The sequence below is a fragment of the Leptinotarsa decemlineata genome, unplaced genomic scaffold, assembly GCF_025532065.1.
Source record: "Leptinotarsa decemlineata unplaced genomic scaffold, Ldec_3_MD MMD2_P_RNA_scaffold_5, whole genome shotgun sequence".
NCBI lineage: Eukaryota > Metazoa > Arthropoda > Insecta > Coleoptera > Chrysomelidae > Leptinotarsa > Leptinotarsa decemlineata.
In genome coordinates, this window is record NW_027412532.1 from 12,986,711 (window position 1) to 13,009,922 (window position 23,212).

General features: G+C 34.2%; 1 protein-coding gene across 4 annotated transcripts in view; it reads right to left on the reverse strand.

Annotated features, from left to right (window-relative positions):
- LOC111502146 (probable multidrug resistance-associated protein lethal(2)03659) overlaps nucleotides 1-13,539 on the reverse strand; it is an 82,810-nt gene extending 69,271 nt beyond the window's left edge. For 3 of the 4 annotated variants that reach the window (XM_074169577.1, XM_074169571.1, XM_074169575.1), the window contains exon 1: nucleotides 13,209-13,539. The gene's annotated coding sequence lies outside the window, so the exon portion shown is untranslated. The remainder of the gene's footprint in view (nucleotides 1-13,208) is intronic. The other variant, XM_074169576.1, reaches the window with a different exon arrangement.
- Between the last annotated feature and the right edge of the window lie 9,673 nt (nucleotides 13,540-23,212).

Here is a 23,212-nt window from a genome sequence, read left to right on the forward strand (position 1 = left end):
CGTGGCTCTAGACAAACTGGTGGATTCAGGTGTCCTTATAGCCAATCCAACCAGTCGGGGCCTGCCATCTCATTTTTCTTCCAGCTATTTGGAACCGTCAGATGCAAAGAAGTTGCATATAAATAAGCTAATCTTTTCACTTCTTTGGGCGTAAGACCATAGTAAATATCGGCAGCTTCTTTATGTAATCTGTGAGATTGGACTCTTGAAGCTCGGTGAAAATCTAAAACCAAAAAGTTTACTAGAAACTAGATCATCAAGTATATTTTTTAAAAAACCTATCTGTCTATTTTTAAAGTATCCAACAACTGTTGAAGGCATTTCTCTTCCTCTAGTTTAAACTTGAAGCAATATCTTCTTAATGTGTTGAATGGAATTTCGAAGTCACTGGCAGCAGATCTTAGAGATTGCCCTTCCAATTTTACGGCTCTGACCGCCCTTAGCATAATATCCGGGGGTGTTTTGCCTCTTTCCGATTTTCTTTTAAACGCTCGCATTTAAATGAAGGTTTCCTAAAAAAGCCAGCTAGTAGCAAAACAAAAAAAAACGTAAAGCTAGCCCCCGGGGTTGCTTGATACACTGTACCAACCAGCCCTTGCAGTTTGTACCAACCAGCCCTTGCAGTTTGTACCAACCATTCCAAATGCATTTTTTTACGTTAGAAATGTCAAAACTAAATGTTAAAACATATAAATCAAAGTTTTATATTTGGAAAGGATTGACAAAAGTGCAAATTTTCTTAATATATATACTCTGTTGTTATCGAAAAAGCAATAAAACTGATATTACGGGTGACAAAACCACGTGCACCAAGTAAAACAAAAAAAAACGCCCACACATCAACGATAACTGTCTTCAACTGGTGCGTATTCAAACACCTTCCGATAGATGCAAGCAACGCTGGTGTTAACCGAACGGATTCCGAAATTTTACGAATGTACCAACCAACTCCTGTGCCCAACCAACCCCGGTCTCCCCTAAATATAAATATTATTTTTGAATCATTCCGTTCATTTGTTGAGTTTATTGCGTTCTGGCAGATACTTCAAATTATAATTGTGTTGATATTGATTTTACTATACCACCAAAACTAAAACATTATGTTAGTGTACTTGTATTTTTACCTATGATCGTTATAGCACAGATTCTGTTCTGCGGTTAATGTCTAGACGGGTTTATAAGCATTTTCTGGCGACGGAAATGATCAATTATTTTCTAACTCACTTATCTTTAAATTCCAAGTTTAAACTAGCTATTTTATTTATTTTATTATGACTTCAAACTCGGAATTTACTGAATTTTATTTTCAAGAAAATATGTGGCTCCTGCACTATCGTAAAAAGCCGTACGACTTCAATCGTTTTTATCTCACACAAATTACCGATTCAATTTATTATTAGATCTGTTGAAAAATCTGTTAACATATGTTTTTCTGTTAACCTGCTGTCGCTTCTTTACGTACGACAACCCTCAGAAATAGAAACTTGTGTGAACTAAGGATTAATGAGGTCTTACCTTATAACGTGCGATTTCTAGCACGTTAAGACAATAACATTTTTGCAAAACACATTGGATTTTTGGTAAACTGCTCCTCTGTTGCAAAATAAGACAACGCAACACACATAAAACTTCTTAGTTTTAACAATGTTCTATTGAATGTGTTGTTCTCCTGCATTTTTTTTTCAAATTTGGTTCTATAGGAATCATCAATTTCATAATTTCTCCTATGCCTTTTGAAAATATAAAAATCGGTGTTCATTCAGAAACAACAATAACATCATTGGAAATAATAAAAATGCATCAAAATAATCTTCAACCTTGAACTTATACACTTGAAACAATTGTATCGCATTTAAAAATACTACAGTTGTTATTGTTCCCAATCAAAATCAACATATATATTTTTATTAAATTTACGTTTAACGCCATTGCTTATACTGGGTTGGTGAAGAGTAAAATCTCAAAGGTACTTCAATTTCATTGTTTGGTAGCATGATAATTTCAATTAGGTTATATAATATTCTTAAGTAGGGTCTGAAGATTCAAACCAGATTTCCTTTTCTCCCAACTAAATTCCTATTGGATTAAGATAAGCCTCTTGCCGGCCAGTGTCGTATCTACAATTAGTTTTAATTAGGGTAGCAAATGGAACATGACTTCTTTGTAAACTCTTTTCATATTTCATTTAGTATTATAGGTAGTATTACGGTTCAATGAAATGTTATATAATAATACACTCTTGATAACTGGTTTTTTGTTAGGCGATGACATTTTTTCAGAAACAACACAAATTATTCAGACAATGCCAAACGCCAACAGCATTGAAGGACAAGTAATGATACGCCTCTGTACATAGCATAGCATAGCATAGCATTTGTATGTCTTACAAGAGCTGTAGTGGGGGTTATATTGAAAATGAGTGTGTGCGCATGGGGGCGGGCTCGCCATCACGTTTGGTGCTAGCTGTATAATACTTATGATACACTTATGAACCCTCAGGAGTCTACGAGAAACTTGTGTGAAAGCCACATGTGCTTTTCTTGTAAGATCAATAAAATGGTACGAAAATTCTTCAAAACATCCATCATCCATTCAAAATTTAGCCATTTCCGCTACCGATTATTATCAGAAGGCAAACCAAATTTCTTAAACAACCGTACACCATGTCCGTATCATATGAATTTCATGCTTCTTTGATACACTGCTAGTCCAGTCATCTCATTTACAGGCACCCAGCTGTAAACTCGGCTTAACTTGTATTTTGACATCCTAAAAGTCTCAAAACCTACCACTATTAAAATCTAAGATCAAAGGTCACAAACATCGATGTTTTACACATTTTTTGCAAATATCTCGTTTACATGGGTTTTTTCGCTATTTGTTTTGTAGAGAAACAAATTCCCTACAAATTTTGTTTCAAAATCGTTTTCAATATAGAGGTCACGGTTAAAGTATCATTTAATATCAGCCAGTAGTCCCGGTCTAAAACACGCCATATGAAGTTTATTAAGGTAAATTTTCGTTTTCAGGACACCCGGCGATTTTGAAAACATTTTTGCGTGTACTTACGTATTTTGTTGCGTAGATTACGAATACGAAAGAAAAAAGCGGCGCTCTCCCTTATTTACAAAGTTACGGCCCTTCAAAGTTCTGAAAAGGGCAACTTTTCAGCCTTCTTTTTCACAGAATAAACTATTTAAAAACACAAGCATTCATTCACTAGGTCACCTTTACACCTTATTCCTCCTTCTTTGACACTTTTCACTTCAATAATCAACATTTTTCCAATAAAAATTTTAAAAAATGTACGGAGCTGCTTTTTGGTTACATATCTCTGTATTTTACGTTTTTAAGGTTAATGGCATGGTTGGCACGACTGATACAGTCCATATTGCTAAAGTAATTCAATTTTTTTTACCTTCATTCTTTAGATGGTAAATTGGTTTTTGGTGGTGTATTACGAATTTGAAATAGTAGGCGGTGGCAAATACCAACCGCTTTTTTCTGAAATGTCACTAGTAACTAACCTAAAAATAGAATAACATCATCAGGAGAAGCATTCGTTATTAAATTAAATTTTTCATAAGAACAAATTTTCATTATTGAAGTGAAAAGTGTCAAAGAAGGCGGAATAAGGTGTAAAGGTGACCTAGTGAGTAGATGCTTGTGTTTTTAAATAGTTTATTTTGTGAGAAAGAAGGCTGAAAAGTTGCCCTTTTCTTTGAAGGGCCGTAACTTTGTAAATAAGGAAGAGCGCTGCTTTTTTCTTTCGGATTCGTAATCTACGCATCAAAATACGTAAGTACACGCAAAATTTTTTTCAAAATCGCCGGGTGTCCTCAAAACGAAAATTTACCTTGTATGCAAGTTAATGGTGCTTAGTTCAAATATTTGAAGAAGCACATTTTTTGCAGGTTTCGCTTTTTATTTCGACGTTAAATGGAAACTTGAAAAAGTATATTATTTTTATCTGACTTTACCTATTATTGCAATACCAAAAAGTTACAGGTTTGGAGTTGGATACATAATAGAAAGACCTTTCAGATAAGGTGTCACTCGATTATTATTCTCATTTGACTTTTTTTGACAGGAAGTGATAAGGTGTCTTTCTGAAAACAAAAGTTGACGTGTTTCACGATTTTTTTATAGTCATTATATGAAATTATTCATTTATAGACAACGTTTTAAGGCTCATCCACTTATTTTTATAGCTCTTTCAGTACTGATGGACAGTAACAAAAACTGTAAACAGTCTCAACCAAACATTCAAAAAGAGAAGAATGGACAAAATATCGAATTTTGCCGTTTGAACTCCGTATAACATAATATTTGAATGTCATTCTCGGTTCGTACGATCATAGATCTTTTCTACAATAATTCAATCTTTATTCAATAATCCAGAATGATAAGGCATGACGACTTCCAATTCAAAGACGCCATCTAGGTAATCAACCGAAAACTATTGTTGTGAAAACCGCTACCATTTTGAATCCGAAAGTGGCGTCGGACATTTTAAATACGTTTTTTAACTGTTTTATTTATCTAGTCCTGTTTGTTTATTTGGGTCAAATTTAGTAATTGAAGTTTGACCCCGTTCCTATTGACAGATTCATCTGATATTTGGTAGACACATTTAGTTTTGATGACAATGCAATTCAATAAATTCTATATAATTTGGCATATTACATATTGTTTCACAACTACCTCAATATGGGTATCAAATAACATGGCTTGATTAGTAGAAGAGTATTACATTTGAAAAAGATGCAAATTCAAGATGGCCGCAGCTACAAAATGACGGATTACATATTATTCCACAACTACCTTAATATGGGTATCAAATGACATGGCTTGACTAGTAGAAGAGTATTACACTTTGAAAAAGATGCAAATTCAAGATGGTGTCAGCTACAAAATGGCGGATTACATATTACCGTGTAATACTGAGACACTTGATAAACTAAACAGAATGAGAAGAATTGAGTAACAAAATTAGAAACTAAAAACTTGAAAATGAAATAGGTAAAAAAAGTTTATAATAAACGGTTTTATTTTAATAATATTAATAATGATGTAGATCAGTGGTCGCCAACCTGTCGATCGCGAGCTACCGGTAGCTCGCGGAGGCAATTCTGGTAGCTCTCACAACGATTTTAATTTAAAAAATACAAACTGCAAAAATCAGAGAAGCTTCCTAAAATTCCACAAAAAAATTTAATTGTCATAATATTAGACATAAACAGCGGCAACGTTGCGGTGAGCGATCTGCCGCTGACGCCATCAAGCTAGAATCGGCTAGAACTGACCAGCCGTACTAGCGCGTTAGTGTTCGAGAACGATCTGGATTGCTTTGAACGGGATAAATACGCACGGCGCGGCGACATTGCGCTTAGTTTAAAACTGAACGCGTAACCAACGTCCAGCGGTTGGGTTAGTAGAGAACAACAATAATATTATGGCAAGCAGTTGTAAGAAGGTAAAGACATACCACTTTCATTCACAATGGGAAGAACAATACTTTTTTACAGAAGTTAAAGATAAAAATGTGTGTTTGTTATGTAATACTTCGGTCTCCGTTGCTAAAAAAGGAAATATTGAGAGACATCATAAAACTGTACATTCTAATTTTGAAAAATCATTCCCACTACATTCTGCCGCCAGAAAGGAGAAACTGAAACAGTTAAAAAAGCAGTTAATTGGACAACAATCCCAGATAATTGCACAAAAAAAGAAACCTTATGAAGACGGGGAAATGATAAAACAGGCGTTTTTAGAAGCTGGTAATTCGTTATTTGCCAACTTTAGAAATAAAGACGAGATAGTTTCAGCTATAAAATCTATGCAACTTTCTGCTAATACAGTGATGAGACGTGTAGAAGTAATGAGCAATGATATTTTTTTACAGTTAAGAACTGACTTAGATAACTGTATTTATTTTTCACTTCAACTGGATGAATCAACAGATGTCGTTGACACTGCCCAGATGGCCGTGTTCGTCAGGATGGTTTTTAGTGATTTTACGATTAAAGATCTCTTGAAGTTCATTCCACTGAAAGGACACACTACTGGACATGAGTTGTTTTCTCATTTGAAAAATATTATTTCTTCCGAGAAAATTCCAATATCGAAAATGGTAGGCTTGACAACCGATGGCGCTCCAGCTATGGTGGGTTGTGATAAGGGTCTGGTGGCGTTATGTCGTAAAGATGAAACTTTTCCGCAATTTCTCTGTTACCACTGCATTATCCATCAGCAAGCATTATGTGGAAATTTCCTGAAACTAAACAACGTTATGAAACTGGTGGTAAAAATTTCACAATTTTTACCACCAGTTCGATGGTTAAGTAGAGGACGGGTGCTGAAACGTTTTAATGATGTCCTATCTGGCATAGTTAAATTTTTCAAACAACGCGATGAACCGACTCCGGAACTAGAAAATTCAATCTGCCTTAGAGATTTTGGTTTTCTCGTGAACATTACAGAGAAATTAAACGAACTTAATTTGCAGCTTCAGGGGAGAGACAAAGAACTACCGGAAATGATTTCTGATATAAAAGCATTTATCAAAAAGCTGGAGTTTTGGGAACAAAACCTAATTAACAGCGCTGCCAAGCATTTTCCTATTCTTTCAGAAAAAATAACTCAAAATCCATTAGAACCCTATGACAACAAATATCATGTAGAAATAATTTCTACCCTGAAGAATAACTTCAAAAATCGTTTCAAGGATTTCAATGAAATGGCTTTAGTAGCGCAGTTTGTTGTTTCACCCTTTATGGAAATTGATATCCAACAGTTTGCAACTTGTGTTATGCAGAACTTTGGCAAAGACATCGCTGCAACAGAAATGGAAGTCATTGAGTTTCAAAATGATTTAGCCTTAAAATCGTTAGTCTCAAGTACTGAATGTATCTCGCCTATTGTAAGTAAAGACAAATATTCAGTTCTATGCCGTGTTGCCTTGAAAGTGAAAGCATTATTCAGTTCAACCTATTTGTGTGAATCTTCTTTTTTCAATATGAAGTTTATTAAGAACAAATATCGCAATCGACTTACAGATGTACATTTGGATAATTGTATTCGAATGGCTGCATCAAATTATACTGCAAACATTAAAAAAATTATCGATGAGTCTGAGTGTCAGCCTTCTCATTGAACGTGCTTTTTTATTTTTCAATGTTTATGTTCATGATAGTGCGTTACTTTTTTGTTGTTATTATTAACTATTTTTAAACCATACGTGACATGCCGTTGTGGCTGGATAAAAGTTTGTGTTTATTTTTCAAACACCTTCGTTTGATAGGTAGGAATGTAGCTATGAACAAGTACGTACTAGTAATATTAGTTATTTTGTTATTAGTTTATTATTAGTACCTATGTATTATGTATTACCAGTTAAATAGTAAAATAAATACATATAATGAAAAATTAACTGTGGATTATTTCATTTACGTTGCGTTACGTGGCTTCCGTGTGGGTAGCTCGCTGTTTATTCCAAAATTAACAAAGTAGCTCAACACATTGAAGAGGTTGGCGATCACTGATGTAGATAATGTACTGAAAACTAAAAAATGATTCGGAAGATCCTAAGTAGCCTGTCGTCACACCACTCTCCTCGGCAATCTACATATTGATCAGATGAAAAAATTAAATCGTTGGACGTAGTATTTACATATTTACTCAGGTTACGCTACGCCCAACAATTTTATTATATTTTTATCTGATCAATACCGTATATGTTGAGAGTGGTGTGATGACTGCTACCTAGGACCTTCCGAATTATTTTTTAGTTTTTAGTACATTATCTACATCATTATTAACTTTTTTTTTGTCAATGAAACCGATTAACATAATTTTTTATTACTTATTTTATTCATTCAACAGAAGAAAAGTGGATCGAATACATATTCCTAAATGATTAGGTGTCAATTTATTTCAACAAACACGAAATAATCAGTAAACTTCATATCTTCAAAAAGAAATAAAAATAATACTAAAACCATCCTCTATCGATATGGATGACTTGGAAACATTCTACGAGGTGGCGTTGATTTGTCGAAAAAATTCAATTCAACCAACTCCAAAATATTATATTAAATATTTTCAGAAAGAGATAATAACACTATTGAGAACATCCTATGTCTATGTGGCTTCAAGGTCGGTACATAACAGTTCTGCTGTGATTTTTCTAGCACGATGGAACATTTTCATCGAGCTAGTTCACGAAAACCAACCATTGGTTTTTCATGTTCCTAGGGTGGGAACGCAGCACATTTTTTAGTTTCCCCTCGTACATTTTCAAATGTATTGTAACACTTTCTATATAATAGCATGCTTAATAACAATGTTATCATCAAAAAATAGTCTATTGAAAGTCTTGTTTATCGTTAGTTTTATGGGTAACTTTGTTATAGTTGCGGTTACTGTCAAACAAGTATACGGGTCTAACCTTGAAAAATAACATTTTCAGTTAAGTTGCTTCAATAATATTACCGAGTGCACAAATTAGGAAATTGACTCAGATGTCACCTATAAACATTATAAAACAAAGTAGCCAAACCAGAGGTTTCACTACGGTTTTATTTACTTATTACATTTTGTGTGAATTGGTTGGAATATGACGATGATGAAGTTGGGGCGGTAGTGCTTCCAGTGCTAGCTTTTTATCGAAAACGCTGCCTATCGCCTTTGAGATTTAACAAAACAATTTCCTTCATAGGTCTACTAAAAAGTCCTTGATGACTTTAATACCCGTTTGAATGTTTGAAATAATGTAATCAAAAAGCTGTTAAGACGGATACGACATGAATTCTTATTAAATTAATACGTTAATTATGTAAGGCAATTGCATTTGCACTATACAATTAAATCCAATATCTTAGGAGGTAAGACTATCGGCCTGACAAACCAATGCGATATATGCCTTGAAATTGCTTTTAGTTCTGTGAAGGTTGAGGTCGCAATATATCAAATGACTTTTTTATGTTGCAAGATTATTTATACGTTGTTTTTAAGTGTAAGTGAGGCCGGTTTTTTTTTTGTTCAGAGAATCCATACCTTTCTAATACCTGCACTGGGTTGACTGAGTTTCACCAATAACAGGTATCCGATAAACGATTCTTGTACTCGCCGATTACGTTTGGTGGCTTGGTTTTCGAGTTGGTATTGTGACATCTCAGTCTGAAGCAGGTTTTTACTTATACTCAGATGTCATTCTTCTGATCCTCTCTGACAATCAATTTTTATAACAGCACAGGTGGTGACGACTTTTTCTTTTTGTCGATCTTCTGTGTTTGTTTCAAAGTCTGAATATTCGATCAATCAGAGTTTGAACGATTTACCTTCTAAGATATTGACGGGTATTTCGTTGAAAATTTTTTGCCAAAAAAATTATCCTATCAAATTTGTCTATTTCTAGTCATGTGTGTCGAAATAACCAATGAAACCATCATTACACTGATAACTACCCATGGATAGTTTTCACGGGTAGTTATCACTTATGTCATGACATTGCTAAGCAACCAACACAATAAAGTTGTTTGACATTTCAGTAATTCAATTTATTTCGAAAATGTCACTTCCTCGCTTTGGTGTTCAAAATGATGCGGCAATTGACAAAATCATTGAAGAAAATACACCAAAAAATACTGTCAATAGTAAAAAATACACTTGGAAAATATTTATGGAGTTTTGTGACGCCAGAAAATATGAATTGGATGGAAATCGTACTCTCGAAGAGCTTGCATTAATACTCAAGGATTGGGCGATTAATATGAGAAAAAAGGATAGCACAGAGTTTAAGGAGGCTACTGTTAAAACCGTATGGAATATAACAAGCAAATTATTACAAGAAAAGTATTACAAGGAGTATAATATCATGCTAGACCCCTTTAAAAGAGTTGCATTCAAACAAGCGCGGAATGCACGCGACGCAGCACGAAGAAATTTACAAACAGATCCCACTAAACGCAAAACAAGCTCAGTACCATTAACTTCAAATGAAATGAGTAAAATTATAAACTTTTGGGATGAAAATACCCCTATAGGACTCCTACGCAAATTTTATCACATAGCAGCGGTGGAATTGGCTTGGAGAGGTGGTGAAGGTGCTGCTTGCTTAGTTGATTATTTTTATATCGAAAAGGACAACAATGGATCTCCAACTAATAGGATAGAATATAATCCAATTTTCAGTAAAACCTGCCAAGGGGGTTCAAAGAACTGCGCCTCTAGCAAATGGTTAGTTCAAAATAGTGATAACAATGCTTGTCCTGTCAGATTATTCATTAAATTATTATCAGAACGAGGCACAAATATCAAGACAAATAGACTATTTTTAAGGCCAAATCGTCACTGGAAGACAGGAAGCGATAACTGGTATGACAATATGCCTCTGGGTAGAAATATAATCAACGGATGGACGAAATCTTCTGCTGAAGCAATTGGCTTGGATACGAAACAGAGGAAAATAACCAATCACTCTAATAGAGCAACTGCAGTCAGTCAACTAGCTAAGAGTGGAGGAGTTCAAGAACAGCAATTGTTGAAAATTACTGGGCACAATAATGGAAATTCCATAAAACCTTATTTGAATATTGATCAGGAACATCATAACCAAATAATCAATAGTATGCGTGGAAACACCTATGCAGTAACCGAGGCAAATACAGCAAGATCAACGGAATATCATTATACGAATTGTTCTTTTAATAACTGTGTGTTCAATAAATAATTTTGTTCGAATTGCAAAAAATTTTCTCACCGAATATCCCTCGAACATTGATAAATAACTCATAATTTTATCACAACTTCCTCAAGCACGTTATTTTAGGTAACATCCCTCCGCCTTCGGCGTCGGGATGTTACCAAATAACGTGCTTTCGAAAACTGTGATAAAATTATTTCGTTAGTTATCAATGTCCTTGGTATATTATAGCTGAAAATTCCACTTTTCTTCAATATTATTCCATTCACTTCGGAAATTAAATGAAAAAAATCATAGAACTCTAGTTTCGAAGTGTTTACACAGAGCCAGACTATGCCTACTATGGAAAATCTTGGAGTTCCAGACATAAACCGATTTCCTGGAGTCTTTGAAGTCCACTAGATACTCGTTATGACAACAAGAGGATTGTTCCAAATTCTTGGGGTTCTTGTTGAATACTCTTCCTGAGCAAAACAATAGCAGAATCAATACTCCTGAGCGCTCTGGATTGAATGATTCCGTACTATCTCGTCTTGTGTTGGTAAATCTTTCGCTGGAAAAATCCTCATTTGTTTACTTTGTAGTAAATGTTCAAGAGGTAGCAAAAACGTATGTGATTTTCTGGAGCTTCAACTAGCGTTTCCTAATATGACTAATCACCAGTCCGTGCAAAGCTTATTGTTAAATCATCTGAAAATGGAACTTTTAACGGGTGATGATTGACTGTATTGCCAAACATGCGCCAAACTAACTGACTGTTATAAGAAAACAAGTATATCTGAGGCACCAGTCAATCTAATAATAACACTGATGATCTTCAAATATGACTCAACATCTGACAGGAGCACCAAACTCTTACGAAGGTTCGAAATAGATGAACACTTCCATCTAGCAGACCACTATTATAATCTTCATGCAGTGCAGTCATTGTTCACTGTGGCTCTGTCGTTGAATCTGGTCATTATTACGCATTGGTTAAAGATGAAACGGACTGATTTAAGTTTGACGATAGTCGTGTCACTAAGTGTTCTGGCAATGTATTGAATTTATTGGAGCTTCTGGAGAGGTCATTTGCAGATCAAGATCATCAGATGATGTGGCGCTGCAGGTTTTTCTAGGTTTTCCTGCAGCTGAAAAAGCACATAGCCATTGGAATCAATGAAGTCGCCCCGGAGCGCCAATTAATAGAAATCCTTTTAGATCTACATTCTCTCTACGTTCCTACTAAAAAAATCTAAGCTTGAATAAATTACTAGATTCGAATAAAATATGACATAAAGAAAACTTTTAGAGGAGGTTGTAAAAAGAATCCTTAAATTGACAGTAATATACGCTACTGAACCTCAGGGAAACATCCTTCTATAAAAATATGGATTTTAAAGAAATCGGCCAACTCAAATAGAATGAGATCTAATATATTTTAGGTCATGCTGAGGAAATATACCTCTCTCTTCTGCTGATCTACCCACAAAGAGAAACTTAATTCCGAAAAAATCAAACTCAACTATGATGACAGTAAGCGTCATAGAACACTGACATAATTTGGTGTACCCATTGAATATGTCGCTCGTTTTTTGAAAGAGAAAAACTTGGACGTAGCTTACAGAACATTGAACAATTCAGAAAAATTCATTAAAAACAATAAAGAATAGTTTTGGATAGTATGTAAGTATGTGAGTTGACTTGTTGTTCTTGTCCAAAAATTTTATATTGGTCAAGCAGGAAGAATCTTTTCCCAAAGAATAAAGGAACATAGCTGTAGTCTTTCGGTAGTAGGGTAAGAAATCGATCACGACGTGTTACATTCGGAAGAGAAAGATTTGCAAATCAATTCTTTGTAACCAACATTTTTTCAATGAACCAATATCATTGAATGATTCCCCTTAATTGAATATGTTTTCTAATATTGAACTTTTGGTAATTAGGTGTTATGTATCCAGTCAGATGAGTTTGTTTCGAGAATTTTCAATTAGCACTAAGTATATAGGTAGAATCTAGTTAGTATAATGAACACGCCTGAAGAAGCTATTGTACAGTGAAACACATGTTACCGTTTTTTAAACTGTTTCAATGAAAATCTCATGAAATAAGTGTTTCTCAAACACTTTTTCGTTTTTGAGCGAAGATGCCAAAAAATACAACGGTACCAAAAAATAGACTATTACAAGAGAGTTCCTAGAAATACTCATAATAAAATCAAAATGTATTATTAAATGAACAAAAGGAAAAATGAAAACAGAAAGATGGTCTACCACGGTTACCATATACAGGTACCTACAAAAGAGAAAGTAGGGTTCTCATAGGTACCTGTGAATAAGCACTATATTTCACTAAAACCTGTTGCGAATGATCTCAGATTCCAGTTTAACTGGTACTTATTTTTGCAAATTTCCCGAAATACATTATTTGACTGACAGTTTGCTCATTTCTGGTGGGTATAATCAACAAATCAGTCAATAAACGTAACAAGAAAACCATTATTTCATGTTGAAATGTTACTTACCAATAAAAATAAGATCAGAATAAAAATTATTCCAAAAAAAATGGAATCCTTAAAACAGACCAAATCACACCAACACCGAATCACTTAAAATTGGGAACCTATAGCACATTTTTGCGTCACGGGGTAAAATCAAGTTGTAATAAAAATCCCGACGAAACGTTTCAAATATACTTCTTATCTAGTTCCGGCGTTTCAACAGTATGATAGATCAATATAAGCGGTTTGAATGAACCAACGGTTTCCTATTATTATTTTGCCATGCCGATTCGCTGCCAAAGGAAACCTATTACAGCTGACCCTGACGCACATCGCACGCTATTCTGTTCATCTTTAGCCAGTGCCGTCAACACCGTTTGGTCTAGTCGTAAGGAGGGGGTACATGCCTGCTATTTCTTTGTCCACATTCGCAAAGGTTATTCTCATAAACATACATCTAAGCAGAACTCGAATCATTGTTACGCAACGACATAATCGATCGAACAAGGTGGACCGCAGTAAACAAAAATGTATGAGAAAACCGTAAATAGTAAAAAAACAAAGTCTCGACGAAAAAAGTGCAAATAGGACCATATTACTGGATTGCCATTACTCGATATTGTTGCACTAAAATCATCATCTCAAAACCATACTTTTCTTACAGAACACATTACGTTGAACTCACAATATTTTTTCAAATTTCATTACCTATGCACCTCGTGTAAATTGAAAAGGGGATATTTTAAGTATATATTAGTTTCTGGAAAAAACGTTTTTGGCTTTCTATTTCTCCATCTCAATACAAGAAATGTGGTAAACTATCGAAGAAATAGATAAAGCAAGTCACCGGAAGAGACAAATCTGTTCCCATCACGATGACAGACATTATAATTGAGAATGGAATATATTTAGGAGAGATTCCTTCTTGAGCAAAAATATTTCTGGCTTTCTACTTCTCTCACAACAAATTTGGAAAACTGCTGCTATGAAGAAGCTATAAAGCTGTAAAGAAGTAGGTAATTAACTTTATATAGGCTGTTACTCTTTTCCACTCTTGACCTTTTCGAAACTTTTGATTTTTGACGACTTCATGAAATAGACACTGAAGAACTTAGAAAATCCATATCCGACCTCAAGGAGGAAAACACATTTCTAAAAGAAAGACTATTCAGGGTTGAAAGAAGGTATAAAAATAACAATATTCTCATCCACGGATTGAGAGAAAATAATAACGAGAACACCTTCGTGTTTTTATCCGATTTTATCCATAATAAGCTCAACATAGAAATTGAAAAATCTCACGTCAGAAATATCTTTCGTATTGGTTACTTAGCTGATGATAGAGTGAGGCCAATTCTCCTTGAATTACTTCACAATGAAATAAAAAGTGATATACTGAAGAATGCCTTCAAGCTAAAGAGCACAGGTGTTTACATTAGTAACGATCTTACCGAAGAGGAACTCAGTAATCAAAGGACCATAAAAGATTACTGGAAGCTTGCATTGGAAAATAAAATTGAGGCAAAAATCGTGAAAGGCAAGTTATTAGTTGACAACAAAGCGTACAGCGTTGAAGAAATAAAAAGCGATCCACTAAAGATAATTAAGAGCGAGGAAGACTGGAAAGACGCTGCAGGAGAACGAAACACACGCCTGAAATCCAAGAGGACTAAAATAGACTAGAAATAAACAACAAAAAAAATAAGCCTTCGAAGTAATTTATCGTAAATTTTATATCTGTTCTACCTAGAAATATATGCAAATTGTTTTACATATTTCTCCTTAATATATTTTTTTTATTGTATCTAATCATTCATGGTAGCATTTATCATTTTGTTCATCTGAATGTGAGGTCTGTGTTTACTGGACTTGACTACCTCAAGACTTTTCTAGAAAATCATGAAATCCATATCTGCGGTCTAAGTGAAACATGGCTTAACTCGGATATCAATTCTGAGTCTGTGGCTATTCATTCTTATCATATTGTCAGATCCGATAGAGATGGTAGAGGGGGCGGCGTAGCTATGTATATAAAGAACACCTTAAACTATAATGTTGCCTTTCATAAAACCAGCCCTGAGCTCGAACAGCTCTGGATCTCGGTAAATTCGACGGGTAAAAACTTTTGTTTTGGAATATTATATCGTCCACCCAAGTCCAATATTTTAACGTGCCTCAATGAATTAGAAGAAACGGTTTCTAATTTTTTACCTGCGAGTGACTATTTTATAATGGCGGGTGACTTGAATATTAACCTTATGTCAATCGATAACCGTTCCGATCTCGTTTATCAATTTCTTTCGACCTTTAACTTCTCCCAGTTAATTACTTCCCCCACTAGAGTTACCCCTCGAAGTCAAACTTTACTTGATCTCCTGATTGTTTCGCATCCTGAAATAATTTCAAATGTGAATATTACTGATATTCAAGGAATCTCAGATCATATGGCCATTTCGTGTACTATCAAAAATTCTGGCACCAAAAAGAATAATGTCAAGTGGATTTTTTATCGCGATTTTTCAAATTTTGATAAAGATTGCTTTTTGACTGATCTTACATCAATTGACTGGGATGAAATATATAGGTTGGATAACGTTGATGACATGGTAATAACATTCAACCACAATCTCATTACTCTATTTGATATCCATGCTCCTTTTCGAAATATCAGAGTTACCAAGCCACCCGCACCTTGGTTGACGTACAACATCCGTCAGATGATATCTTTAAGGGACCGCGCATTTAAAAAATATAAGCAAACCAAAACCATTGTAGCATGGGATAGCTATAAAGAACTGAGGAACTATACGACATCTGCTATTCGTCGGAAGAAAAAAGCGTATCTTCAATTTGCCAAGGCAACGTGGAGCACATTACGTAATTTAGACATCTTGCGTCAGAAGTCAAACCCTGAACTACCACCTAACCTGAAAAATCTAGATGAAATCAATCAGTTCTTTTGCAATATTACCCTCCCTGACAAAACACAATTTCAATCATCGCTTCTAGAAAAGTACCAAACTAAGAACACTGCAAATTCTTTCAGATTCTCTCCCGTTGACGAACATACTGTACAGAAGTTTTTAAATAAAATCAGAAGCAACCCTGTAGGTTCGGACAGCATCTCACTTCGAATGATTCGTTTGGTGGAAACACATCTCTTGGAATACATCACCTTTATACTGAATTCGTGTATCATTTCCTCGTGTTTTCCTTCCCCTTGGAAACATGCACTTGTGATTCCTTTGGCTAAGTGTAACTCTCCGACACATTACTCTGATCTTAGGCCCATTAGTATTTTACCCTCCCTATCTAAAACGCTTGAGCTGATTCTCAAAGATCAGATGATTGAATTCATCACTTCTTACAATATCATAACTAGCGTTCAGTCTGGGTTTCGTTCTCAACATAGCACGACTTCCGCACTCCTCTCCATAACGGATGATATTTTCAAAGCAACCGATAAAAAGTATGTTACATGTCTAGTTTTATTGGACTTTAGTAAAGCTTTTGATACCTTTGACCGCAGTCTTTTATGTAATAAACTTAGTCACTTTGGTTTGGATAAATGTGCCGTAGATCTTATTGAAAGCTTTCTGGAACACCGAACTCAGTGTATCAGCCTTGATCACTTAAAATCTGCAGTTCTGAACACCAAATTTGGAGTTCCACAAGGTTCCATTCTTGGACCTCTCTTATTTAACATCTATATCTCAGATTTCTACAAAGGTATTAAATTTTGCAATATCCATCACTACGCTGATGACACTCAAATTTACTTATCTTTTCCGGAAGGCAACCTGGAAGCATAAGAACTGATAAATAGAGATCTCAATTCACTGTATAACGTCTCATGCGCACATAACTTGAAATTGAATGCTAAAAAATCGTCATATATGTTATTTGGACCCAAATCTAAAAGGAGCCTTTTTTCCAACCTCATCAAGATCCACATAAATGATGTTGTCTTGCCTTTCACTTCTGAATGCAAAAACTTGGGTTTGTGGATTGACTCCGATTTGAGATTTTCTAAACATATCAGTCATCTTTGTAAATCGTCTTATAACATTCTCAGACAAATTTTTCCCAATAGAGACATTCTTTCTACACAACTCAAACTTAAGCTTTGCGAAACTTTAATTTTCTCTAAATTATCTTATTGCGATTGCATATATGGACCTGCACTTACTCAATACGACTCTCTTCGCCTTTGAGATTTTCCTTCGGTATACATAAATTTGATCACATCAGTAGTAGGTTTGATGACTCCGGATGGTTAAGACTTGAAAAACTACGCACTCTACACATCCTCACAAATACACATAGATTACTATTAACAAATAAACCTGATTATTTAAATAATAGACTTGTTAGTTTTTCCCAGACTAACAACTATTTTACTCGAAATGGATCTGTCTTGGTCATTCCCAAACACAACTCGGCACTTTTTACTCGAAGTTTCTCCTATATTTCCGCTAAGCTGTAAAATAAGTTGCCCAGTGACTTCAGACTTTACACGATAATGACATTTAAAAAACGCTTGAAACTTCTGCTTAAATCCTGGTAATTGGTGCTCTGTATGTTGATTTTTGCAAAACCTTATTATTATTCATTTCAATCAAGCTTTTATTATTGTGTTTATTGTTGTATTGGTTGATTTATCTTCTATTCTATACTTGTTATTATTATAGTTTTTATTGTATATTTTTGTAAGGTTGATTTGAAAAACAGCTTATGCTGATAATCCGCCTGTTCATCTAATTTATTTTTGATGAATAAAGTCGATTTATTATTATTATTATTATTTTCACTGCATGTGTTTGAATATTCTGTCTCTTGCTCTATTTCTATATTTTCACATCGTTTGATGAACAACAAAAACATTCAATACTCCATGTAAAATGTAAAACATCACAATGAGCACTCATTAGGAATATAATAATAAGAAACAGAAAAAGTATCCGATCTAGTTTTCATTGGATTGAAACTGCTAAAAATTTATTTAGGTTTTTTTTACTCGCTTAATGTTAACACACTTTTTTGAAGACAAATCACAAGCACTAAAGAAAAATTCTCAAGGCCTTCTAAGAGTGGTTTCTCTGCGAAAGTAGCGTAATTCACATTGGAATTGGCTCGCTGGAGATTAAATGCATTTAGGAAAACGTTCTCAGGGAGTTTATTCCACATAAACGCAGTTCTTCAAATGAAAGAATTCTTGAACAGTGAAGTTCGAGGTGTACCGAGTTGAATCTCAAGACGATGAGCAGTCACAGTCTGTCGCGTATATCTGATATGTACCGTTCTTGGTGGAATCGAATGTGCCAAGTCACCTCCCGTGTAAGTATCTATAAAAGAGAGACAAATCTTCAACCTTTCTTCGATGTCCCAGACTATCAAGGTTGCAAGTGAATTTCGTGTCTCCATTCAGGCAGATGACTCTTTTCTGGATGGAATCCAGCAGCTTCAGGGTATGCTTAGGGGCGGAGCTCCATACATGTGAACAATACTTCAAAGGTCTGATCTGAGCTTTATAAAGCATCAAAAGTTGCTGATGTGTGTGCAGTTTCCAACAGTGTTCCAAGCTTTTGAGAAGTAGCCTATGCAGTTCCAGATACATAAAGCAATTATCGGTTTGAATTGTAAAGGATATATAAATGTTTCTCAATACGCGTCTACCCGATTAGTCAGTATTTTTTATTATCCCAAATATCTCATGAATCTCGACCAAAAGCTAAGAATGTTTTAACATAGAATGAGCAATCTGTACGTATTCGATGAAGTCGTAAAAAAATGGGATAGTTCGAGGAATAGGTATACAGAACTATCAAACTATTTAAAGTTAGATGGGGCAGAATTCCCCCACTAGCGAGCAAACCCCAAATCCTAACCTATCACCGCTTTGAGGAGGACTAGGCTCGTGAAGAGCTCTTCTGGCCCAGTTCGAACGTAGGCGCGGGGCCCCATATTTCAAATAGCTTAGGGCCTTATGAAGTCTAAATCCGGCACTGTACACTTGGAGTGTTTTTAGTACCATAAATTTTCTTGATCTAGTGATTTTCTATATTGCCGATATTTTTGGACAAAGATACTAAACGCCACTAAAATTTGTGTAGCTTTAGTAAGAGGTGAACCATTTCAGAGAAACATGATAAATTAAAGAAACGTGTATAATTCTAATTCTCTACAGAAAATAAATAACCCATTTTCTTTTAAACAAGTTCAAACTAAATCTGAAATAAATAATGTTATACCAGGAAGACGTGGAAGGAAATCAACGTAGTTTTCGTAAGCGAGAGTTTAAAAACTAGGAGTTATTTTTCAATATAACATATTGTTTATATTACAAACACTTCTCAAGGTTTCTCTTATAACCTGAAATTCAATACGTGATATTGATATACCTACTTGTCTTTATTGTTTCAATTTTTAGGAGCTAGCTGAGTCACCAAGTAACTTATCTGCATCGTATGACCGACATATGCTTATACAGCTGTTGCTTTGTTTAATTAACAAAAACCTTGATCGTCTAACTCGTGAGGTCCATACAAGTTATATAAAAATATTTCATCGCGTGCTTTGGAATGTCAGGATTTCAGTAATGAAATCTAAAAATGAAAAAAGTTGAATATGTGAATTATTTGGGAAATTCTGTGTGTTTTCATTTTATAAATAATTTTTTAATTTTTATCCCAACTCAGATATCTAGGATTTTTTCCAGAAGTGATTATCATTAAAATTTTTACGTACTCAATGATTTACCACAATATACCATGAATGATAAATATATCAAAAATGATAATTAAATCAACTATATTGATTATACCTATTGACTACACTTTGTGGAAAATGTTTTTAATATTAATTTATCTTAGAAATATTTTTTTATAACTGATACTGTACTATACTGACTTGTTCTATATTAGGCTACACATAATCTAAAGAACTAATAAACTATTATTATTATTAATAATCTGGCTACCAGGATACCTGAGTTGGAAAAGGTACCACCGAAAAAATGAGTTTCGACAAAAATTGGGGTAATCTGTGCTCCCGAAATAATGTTTAGTTGACTTGTTTCTCAAAATTCAATAACTATGGAATAGCAATAATCATAACTCAGTTCACAACCAATTTGTCGTCGGACAAAAATAATGTCCTCATTAGCTGCATATGCTAACGGATCCTTTTATTCTGTAGGTACATTGAATGGCGTTAGTTAGTTAGGTATTAGGATTAACGCATGTATTATGATATTTGTGTGTATTTGATATTTGTGTATTACCCTATTTGCTAGAATGAATATTTGAATCTCAGTTAGTTGTTAGGATAAACGTTTTTATCTTGTTATTCAATATATTTTTCCACCAATTATATTATCACAACCAATTTTTCGCCAGTGGCCAGAATACCCGTATATTATTTGAATCTGTTTTCCGAGAGACGGGTCAAAGTGGGACTAGTGGTGGCTATTCTTACCCTCTTCCCATGAGTGGGTAATTATTTCCATTGAAAAATAAAAATCTTACATTAGGATAATCAGATCATAAATAAATTACGGGGGCAAACTATGGTTTGATTTAAAGGGTATGTCAGAAAACAGGATGTGCAAGGATCACTGAAATTACAGTTTTACAAACTGGATTTCATTGACGAAAAAATAAACTTCAAATATTCTAATGAAAAATGGAGGATCACATCAATGTTTTGTTTGAACAAAGTAATACATTTTTGGTAATATTTGCATCCTGATGAACAGAACAGGTCAATAATGATTTATGAAGAAGAATTACAGAGTGTTTTCTTTTTTTGTACAAAACAGTACTGATATTACTTATTATCATAACTTTTTCGAAAGTCATATTTTCCAAAGTATTTCGATACAACTTATATTCAAAATCAATGTATTTTAGTGACAAATGACTATGGAAATTAAAAAAGCTTACAGTTCTTTTAGGGGTTCAACCCAGTACACCTCAAACTTCACTGTTTATGTGGAATGAACTTCCTGAGAACGTTTTTCCAAATGGATTTAATCTCCAGCAATTCAAATCCAATGTGAATCGCTACTTTCGCGCCTTAAGAAACTTTCCTGAAGTACTTTGTTTTGTCCTTAAAAAAATCATTAGTTATCCCTTATTTTTTCATTTACCTGCTTATCTAGAATTAATCGCTATTGACCCACCTCAGTTTCAACTCAGTATACCTCGAACTTTACTGTTTAAGAACTCTTCCATTTGAAGAACTGCGTTTATGTGGAATAAACTTCCTGAGAACCTTTTTACAAGTGATTTAATCTCCAGCGATTCAAATCCAATGTGAAACGCTACTTTCGCACATGCGCCGTTCTGAGAGCGTCTTAAGTATTTTCCTGTTGTTCTTGTGTTTTGTTCTTTAAAAAAATCATGGTTACCATTTACTTTGCTTCCCAGATGATTTAGTTATCTGTCTCCATATTCGCCAATTTCTGCTTTTCCCTTTCCATCTGTGATATCATCTGCCTTTGCAGATGCTACTACAAATTTTATGACGTGGAAAAAATCATTTCATTTAAAAAAAACTAGTAAAGTTATAGTGCGACCTCAACTGTTTGACTTTGAAGTCCAGATACTCCTTAGGACAACAAGCATTTCCTAATATGACTAATAACCAGTCCGTGCAAAGCTTATTGTTAAATCATCTGAAAATAGAACTTTTAACGGGTGATGATCGACTGTATAACCAAACATGCGCCAAACTAACTGACTGTATAAGAAAACAAGTATAGCTGAGGCACCAGTCAATCTAATAATTGTTGGAATTGTTTATTCTGATATATCCATGTTAATATTTTATCTCCCTATATGAATAATTTTGTTTTATGTTTTTGGTAACTATTGTATAGAGTAGAGTTCAGTTGTTAAAAAATATTAATAAAAGTCATTTCGAGAAAAGTCAAAACCTATTTTTGAAACGATTAAATAATAAGAATCCATCCCATTTACAATAATAATAACACTGATGATCTTCAATTCTCAACCTCTGACGTAAGCACCAAACTCTTACTAAGGAACGAAATAGAAGAACACTTCAATCTAGCAGACCACTATTATAATCTTCATGCAGTCATTGTTCACTGTGGTTCTGGAGTTGATTCTGGTCATTATTACGCCTTCGTCAAAGACGAAACGGACTGGATAGTCGTGTTACTAAGTGATCTGGCGATATATTGAATTTATTAGAGCCTCTGGAGACACCCTACATTTTGTTTTATGAGAGAGAGGACATTGGCAGATCAAGATCTTCAGATGATGTTTTCTGCAGGTTTTTTCGGGTTTTCCTGCAGCTGAAAAAGTAAATGCGCCACTGGAATCAATGAAGTCGCCCCGGAGCGCCAGTTAATTTTTGTTGTTTTATAATTTCATGATTGGTATTTTGGAAGTGTTACAAAATAAATAAGACCAATATTACCTCGTTCAGTTGTTATTTTGGTGATTCAAACATAGTCTATGACTTTAATAGGAACTATTCCACTACTAAATTTCTAGGAATATCCGTTGATAACGCACTGAAATTTGGTAATCATATCATCAATGTGAACAAAAAAATCTGACTCTGAATATTTTGCAGTAATAGTAGAAGCGAATGAACTTGGTGTGTCAGCAGCAAAAAAACAGTCTACTATGTACTATTTGATAGAATCCCTATTGAGATATGATATGACTTTCTGCGAAGTTGGCAGTACTAATATTATGAAAAGTACTTTCATATTGCAGAAGCATGCTAATCAATACTTGACTAAGGTAATTACCTCTTTTTGTCCGCTTAACAATTTGCACAGTATTTCTCCTTATCATTATTGAGTTTAATATGCAAATATAATATATATATATATATATATATATATATATATATATATATATATATATATATATATATATATATATATATATATATATATATATATATATATACAACACAAAAAAATACATCTGCTACAAACTAGCACCAACAGTATATTATTTACTATGAAAAAGTTACTGGGATAGCGA